Source organism: Equus quagga, chromosome 11 (assembly GCF_021613505.1).
Source record: "Equus quagga isolate Etosha38 chromosome 11, UCLA_HA_Equagga_1.0, whole genome shotgun sequence".
Lineage (NCBI taxonomy): Eukaryota > Metazoa > Chordata > Mammalia > Perissodactyla > Equidae > Equus > Equus quagga.
The window spans coordinates 93500126-93507004 of record NC_060277.1 but is presented as its reverse complement, the minus strand read 5'-3'; the positions used below and the strand labels follow the sequence as shown (position 1 = coordinate 93507004).

The window sequence follows — 6879 nt, the reverse complement described above, 5'->3', positions numbered from 1 at the left end:
GATTCTCAAACAAATAAAAACTAAAAGCACTCGCTACCAAAGATCCTCACTCAAGGAAATTCAAAGTAGGTACTTCAGGCAGAGAGAAAGTAATCTCAGCAGGAAGGAATGATAAAGAAAGGAGTGAAAGGTGATAAAGGTAGTAAAATAGTCAAATATTATCTATTTTATCTAATCTACTATTGACTACACAAAACTATAATAATGTTCTATGGCATTAAAAAACTAATAAAAGGGTATGTGCTGCCATCTGGTCTCTGGGGCTGTAGTGCAGGTCCGGTCACAGCTCTGTGCCATCCCATGGCCGTGGACCTCAACAAGGGCCACTAGGTTGAGCAAGCCAAGACACAGCTGCAGCCTCAGGTGCCTCATCGAGCACACCAAGTTCCTGCAGGACATGATCCGAGAGGTCTGCGGCTTTGCCCTAAACGAGTGGTGCACGGTGGAGCTGCTCAGTGCCTCCAAGGACAAGCCGGTGATCAAGCTCATCAAGAAAAGGGAGGGGACACACTGCACCAAGAGGAAGCAAGAAGAACTGAGCAACGTCCTGGCCACAATGGAAAAAGCAGCTGCCAAGAGGATTGAGCCCCCCACCCCTACCCCACGCATAATAAGAACTTCACAGAAAAAAAAAAAAAAAACACTTACAAGATGGAACTAAAACACATAACCCAGTAACATAAGTCAGAAGGTGGGTGATTGGAATTAAAGTTTTTTAAGGTCCTTACAGTATTCGGAAGAAGGCAAAAGGATAATGATTTACTTAGGACTTTGATAAGTTAAATATGCATGATAAATTTTTAGATCAACCACTAAAAGTCCAGGAATATTTAGCTTTCAAATTAATAGAGGGGGAGAAATGAGGTGATAAAAAATAATCAATCAAAAAGGAGTTAAGAGAGAAGAGGAAAAATAAGCATTAAAAGGGAGAACCAAATAGACAACCACTAAAGAAAGAAAAAGAATATATCAGTAATTGCAATCAGTGTAATGCAATAAACGCTGCAGTGAAAAGATTCTCAGAGTATTGAAAAATCTAGCTCCATAGTTTTTAGAAAACCAGGTTAGAACATAAGAATACAGAAAGGTTAGACTCAAAAGAATGGAAAAGACACACTAAGCAAATCTAAAGTAAGAAAAAGCTGATACAACTACGTAAGTATCAGACAAAATGTACTTGAAAGCAGAAAATATTACTAGATATGAAGCGTCACTACATAATGATAAAATTATACTGCAAAAACCCACAGACTAAAAGAGGAGACTGAAAATCCATCATCAGAATGGGAGATAGTCATACTTTCAAGCGATCAATAAACTGAGCAGCCAAAAACCCCCAAATCAGTAAGGATTTATGGAATTTGAACAGCACAATCACCAAGCTTAATTTAATGGACACATGGAGAACAATGCCAAAGCAACGTTCCAAAATCTTACAAGGACAGCACAGGGAAGGAAAATTATATACCAAGTTCACTCATGAACATAGATGCAAACATCATAAGTAAGCTATTAGCAAACTGAATTCAACAATGTTTAAAAGGATAACACGTTATTATTAAGTCGGATTTACTCTAGGAATGCCTTGGAATTTAATATTAAGAAATCAATTAATTATTTATTTTCTTCCATGTGATAATATTGTGTTTTTGTAGGAAAATATCCTTATCTTTAGGAGCTCCATACTGAAGTATTTTACTGTAGTATGTCATGATATCTGCAGGTTACCTTCAAATGGTTAAGAAAAAAATATATATATATCATTTACATTGTGTGTGTGCATATATGTATACGACACATGGAAAAGCAAAACTAGTAAAATGTTAATTTTTGTGCCTAAGCCATAGATACATTTGTGTTCATTGTACTATTCTTTCAACTTTTATGTGCACTGGAAATTTTTCATAATGAAAAGTTATGAAAGAAGAAAACCAAGTAATAAAATTTCCTCCATTAACTGAGTAAGGGGAAAAAATGTTTGACAAAATTGAACATACATTCATGATTTTAACAAAGGAAAACTATTAGCAAACATAATGGTGATATGTAAAAATCATTTCCTTTAAGACTGAAAACAAGACGAGGATGGCTGATTTTCAATATTGCACTGGAGACCACCAGATTAAGAGCAAGTATAAAAATTGGACTGAAAGAAACAAGACTGTCATTATTCATAGATGATATGATTATTTACATTGAAGATCTCAAAGAATCTACCGATATATTAGTAGAATGAATAAGAGAATTTAGCAAGCAAGTGTATTAGAAACAAAATCAGTAAATGAAAATCTAGTGCATTTCTATACACCATGTACTAATAGAAATTGTACTTTTAAAAGATATCATTTATCATAAAATCAAAAATATGAAGTACATAGGAATAACTCTAACAAAAAATGTGCCAGACTTCTATGGGGAAAAATGATAAAACTTCATTAAGAGATATTAAAGAATACTAAAATAAACAGAGGGCTATACTATGTTCATAGACTGCAAGATGCGCATTAATAAAAATGTTGTGTCCTCAAATTGATCTATAGAGTCAATGCAATCCCATTTGACAGTTTAATTATTAAACCTTTAAAAGGAAGGAGATTCTGACACATGTTACAACACGGGTGAACCTGGAAGACGTTATGCTAAATTAAATAAGCCAGTCACAAAAGGAAAAATATTGTATGATTCCACTTGTATGAGGAACCTAGAGTAGTCAAATTCATAGAGAAAGAAAGTAGAGTGTGGATGCCAGGATGTGGAGGGAGGAAAGAAGGGGGAACTAGCGTTAGTGAGGACAGAGCTTTAGTGTGGGAAGATGATAGAGCTCTGGAGATGAATGGTGAAGACAGGTGCACAGCAATGTGAATGTACTTAATGCTACTAAACAGTGCACTTAAAAATGGTTAAAATGGTAAATGTTGTGTTATATATATTTCACCACAACAAAAAATGGTTGAAGAGGAGGAAGAAAGGAGATGCAATTGGAGAGGTACCCACATGAGTCTTGATAATATTCTTTCCTGGCCTGGAAATAGCTTCACAAGTGTTTGTTTTTTGAGTTTTTTTTTTGTTTTTTTGAGGAAGATCAGCCCTGAGCTAACATCTGCTGCCAATCCTCCTCTTTTTGCTGAGGAAGACTGGCCCTGAGCTAACATCCGTGCCCACTTCCTCCACTTTATATGTGGGACGTCTACCACAGCATGGCTTGCCAAGCGGTGCCATGTCCGCACCCGAGATCCAAACTGGCGAACCCCGGGCCGCTGAAGCGGAATGTGCGAAGCCACCTGCTGTGCCACTGGGCTGGCCCCACAAGAGTTTGTTTTACTGCTGTTTTTTAAATTAAACATATATGTTTTCATGTGTGATTTTGTATTCATGCCATATTTCTCTTAAAATTTTAAGCACAAGGGCTGACCCTGTGGGCTAGTGCTTGAGTTTGATGTGCTCCACTGTGGCAGCCTTGGGTTCAATTCCTGGGTGCGGACTCACACCACTCATTGGTTGCCGTGCTATGGCAGCAACCCACAATAAAATAGAGGAAGATTGGCACAGATGTTAGCTCAGGGCAAATCTTCCTCAGGGAAAAAAAAATTTTGAGCACATATATACACACAAATATTAGAAATATAAACATATGTGGTGAAACTATAATGAAAACCAAGAGAACTTATAAACACAAAAACACTAAAACTGAATGGTGGGCTACACACTGAGGTCCATTACATCATGATTCTTTATTTCTTACATATATTTTGCAAATACTCTTTTTTATTCATTCAATATTTAATAAACGTAGTTTAAAAAGGAAACCCTAACAATATATATTTTTTTAAGTTTTGGCTTTATTTGCAAGTTTGGCACAGTGGCAAACACTGAGGCTGGCTACTTAACCAGGCTTGTCCAGGCTACCCTCTTTCCTGATACCTTCGTGGTGCTGCGAGAGGACCACAGTGATCTGAAAAAGTACTTGTGATGTGACGACTAGACAACTTTAGTACATAACAAAGTATAATTCTCCTTTATGCAAGTGGTCAAAAGGAGAACATGGCCTCCTTTGGGTCATACCAAAGTTTCACTGCAGCTCCTCCAGTTCCTTACAGGGTAGAAATTGGGCCACTCTGTCCCTTGGCTGCATTCAGCCCATTAGCTTCTCTGTCTTTTTCCCAACATCAACAAAGGAATAACACATAAAATACAACCATGTGAAAGATCCTGTCATATTTGACAAAGGAAACATTTTTCTAGGATAAAATACCGAGTATCTTTCCTATTCTATCAGAGAGTGAGTAGGGCTTATCCTGAGGGGCCAGAGGGCCATTTGGCTGAGCCCTCACGGTCACGAAGGACCTCAAATCTAAATCTTTGACCTCATCTCCAAAGGAGGTCACAATACAGTCACAAAGGCACACAAACAAGATTAAATGAAGACGTTGGTTATGCAGCTTTAAGCATATGTCACAATACGAGACGACACTTCCTCTAGTGCCCTGCGAGTTAATATTTGTTCTCAGTCCTATCATTATCTGGTGACGGGCACAGTTATACTGCCATGCAGTTCTTGCTTGGTATTTTAACTTATTAAATTTAAGTATTTAAAAATTTACTACTGATTTTATAACACTGTTTTGAGGTTTCTTCATTTTATAATAAATCCGGAGCCTTTAAAAATTAGGGTTGCCAGATTTGGCAAGGAAAAGTACAGGACACCCCGTTCAATTTTAGTTTCTGATAAACGACAGGCAATTTTTTACTGTGACTATGTCTCATGCAAAATTTGGGACACGACGCTAAAAAAAAGTCTTCGTCATTTATGAAAAATTAAAATTTAACTGAGTGTGCCGCATTTTATCTGGCAGCCCTGTGGATGGGAGTACCCAGCGTCTCCACCTCTGTGTACCCCGAATGGGTGGAAAAAGAAGTAACGTTTATTAAGCGTCTGCTACGTATGAGCCAAGTGCACGACAAGTGTGACCTCATTTAAACCTTGCAACAATCCCATGGGGTACATATTAACACTCCACCTTACAAGTGAACACAAAGCTTGAGCACTTTATTCAAGGTGAGACAGCAAACACAAGATGGATGAAGAGTCAAATTCAGTTTTTGCTTCCCAAATCGGTGCTTTTTCTCCGTCAGTGCACTTTCCATCAAAAAGCTTTCAGATGGCTTTTTTTTTATATAAGGTTTTAATCAAAAAGGGAGGGAGTTCTGGAAATACTCCAAAGTCTTTTCTATCATAATAATATTTCATGTGAAATATTTTTTCATATCTAATTAAATTTGTTTGCATTAAGTGTAATGTAATGATAAGTGAAATTTGCATAGCCTGACGTATTTCAAGGAATTTATTTTAGTGGAGAGTTTTGTCTCTGAAAGTTCAGGTAATCTCTTTGGAACTCAGTTTCTTCATCTGTAAAACCGGAGGTGTTCTCTGGCTGCTAAAGCGCTTTCCAGGTCTCCACCTGGAGGATTTCCACGCCCCATTTCAGAAAACATTGTCTTACACAGCTCTCTGCTGCCACCTGCTGGAAAAACTACAGCGCCCATTTCTGCTAGAAATGTGCTCTCTATTCAGTCCTCAGTCAGTCAGTCCCCTTGATCCCGTGGCTTGTACACTTAGTCATTTCAGCCAATTAATGAGAATTATAGTTTTCTGAGTTTCCCAAGTTTCAGTGTTTTCAATTTATAAAACATTCCAAATGAGTCAAGCCTGAACTGTGACCCTCTGGAAATGAATTGTTTAGCAGCTTTTCCCAGAAGGGAGTATTTTTCATCCTTGTCCAGTGTTTCTTGATGACTGTCCTGCCAAATCTACTCGATTTGCTTTAATAATTGCCATTTGTGTTGCATTCACAAGGTCTGATAAGGACTATTTAATAGAACAGAAAAAATATTTTTCTTAAAGTATCTTTTAAAGATTTCTGAAAGATTTCATTGTTGTGCTTCAAGAAGACGAAGATGCAATGCTCACCTACTTTCACACGCACACACACACAACCTGGAATACACGTATATATATATTTTAAACCTGGGTGCTTCACATCTAGAAAAATTTTTTTAACTGGAAAAATTTTCCTAAATTAAAGGCTAAGTGTTGGCCTTAATTTTTTTACATATAGACTTTATATTTTAGAACAGTTTTAAGTTCACAGCAAAATTGAGTGGAGGTTACAGAGATTTTCCCTATACTCACTGGCCACACACATGCACAGCCTCCACCCCCAGCATCAGCATCCCCCACCAGGGGGGAACATTTGTTAAAACTGATGAACCTACAGACACATCACTGTCATTCAAAGTCCATAGCTTACATTAAGGTTCACTCCTGGTGGTGTACATTCCATGGGTCTGACAAATGTCTAATGACAGGTATCTAGCATTACAGTATCATACACATTAGATTCACTGCCTTAAAAATCTGCTGGGCTCTGCCTATTCATTCTTCCCTCCACCCTAGCCTCTGGCAACCACTGATCTTTTACTGTCTCCATAGTTTCGCCTTTTCCAGAATGTCATATAGCTGGAATCATACAATACATACGCATACAATACGTATACAGATACTTTTCAGATTAGCTTCTTTCACTTCGTAATATGTATTTAAGATTCCTCCATGTCTTTTCATGGCTTGATAGCTCATTTCTTTTCGACACTGAATAATATTCCATTGTCTGGATGTACCACAGTTTACTTATCGATTCACCTACTGAAGGACATCTTGGTTGCTTCCAAGTTTTTGGCAGTTGTGAATAAAGCTGCTGGAACCATCCATGTGCAGGTTTTTGTGTGGACACAAGTTTTCAACTCCTTTGGGTAAATACCAAGGAACGCTATTGCTTGCTCATATGCTAAGAATGTATTCAGTTTTGTAAGAAATCACCA

General features: G+C 37.6%; 1 pseudogene; it reads left to right on the top strand.

The window, feature by feature from the left end:
• The first annotated feature begins 204 nt into the window (after window positions 1–204).
• Window positions 205–661, top strand: LOC124247238 (60S ribosomal protein L36-like; annotated as a pseudogene).
• The last annotated feature ends 6218 nt before the right edge of the window (window positions 662–6879 follow it).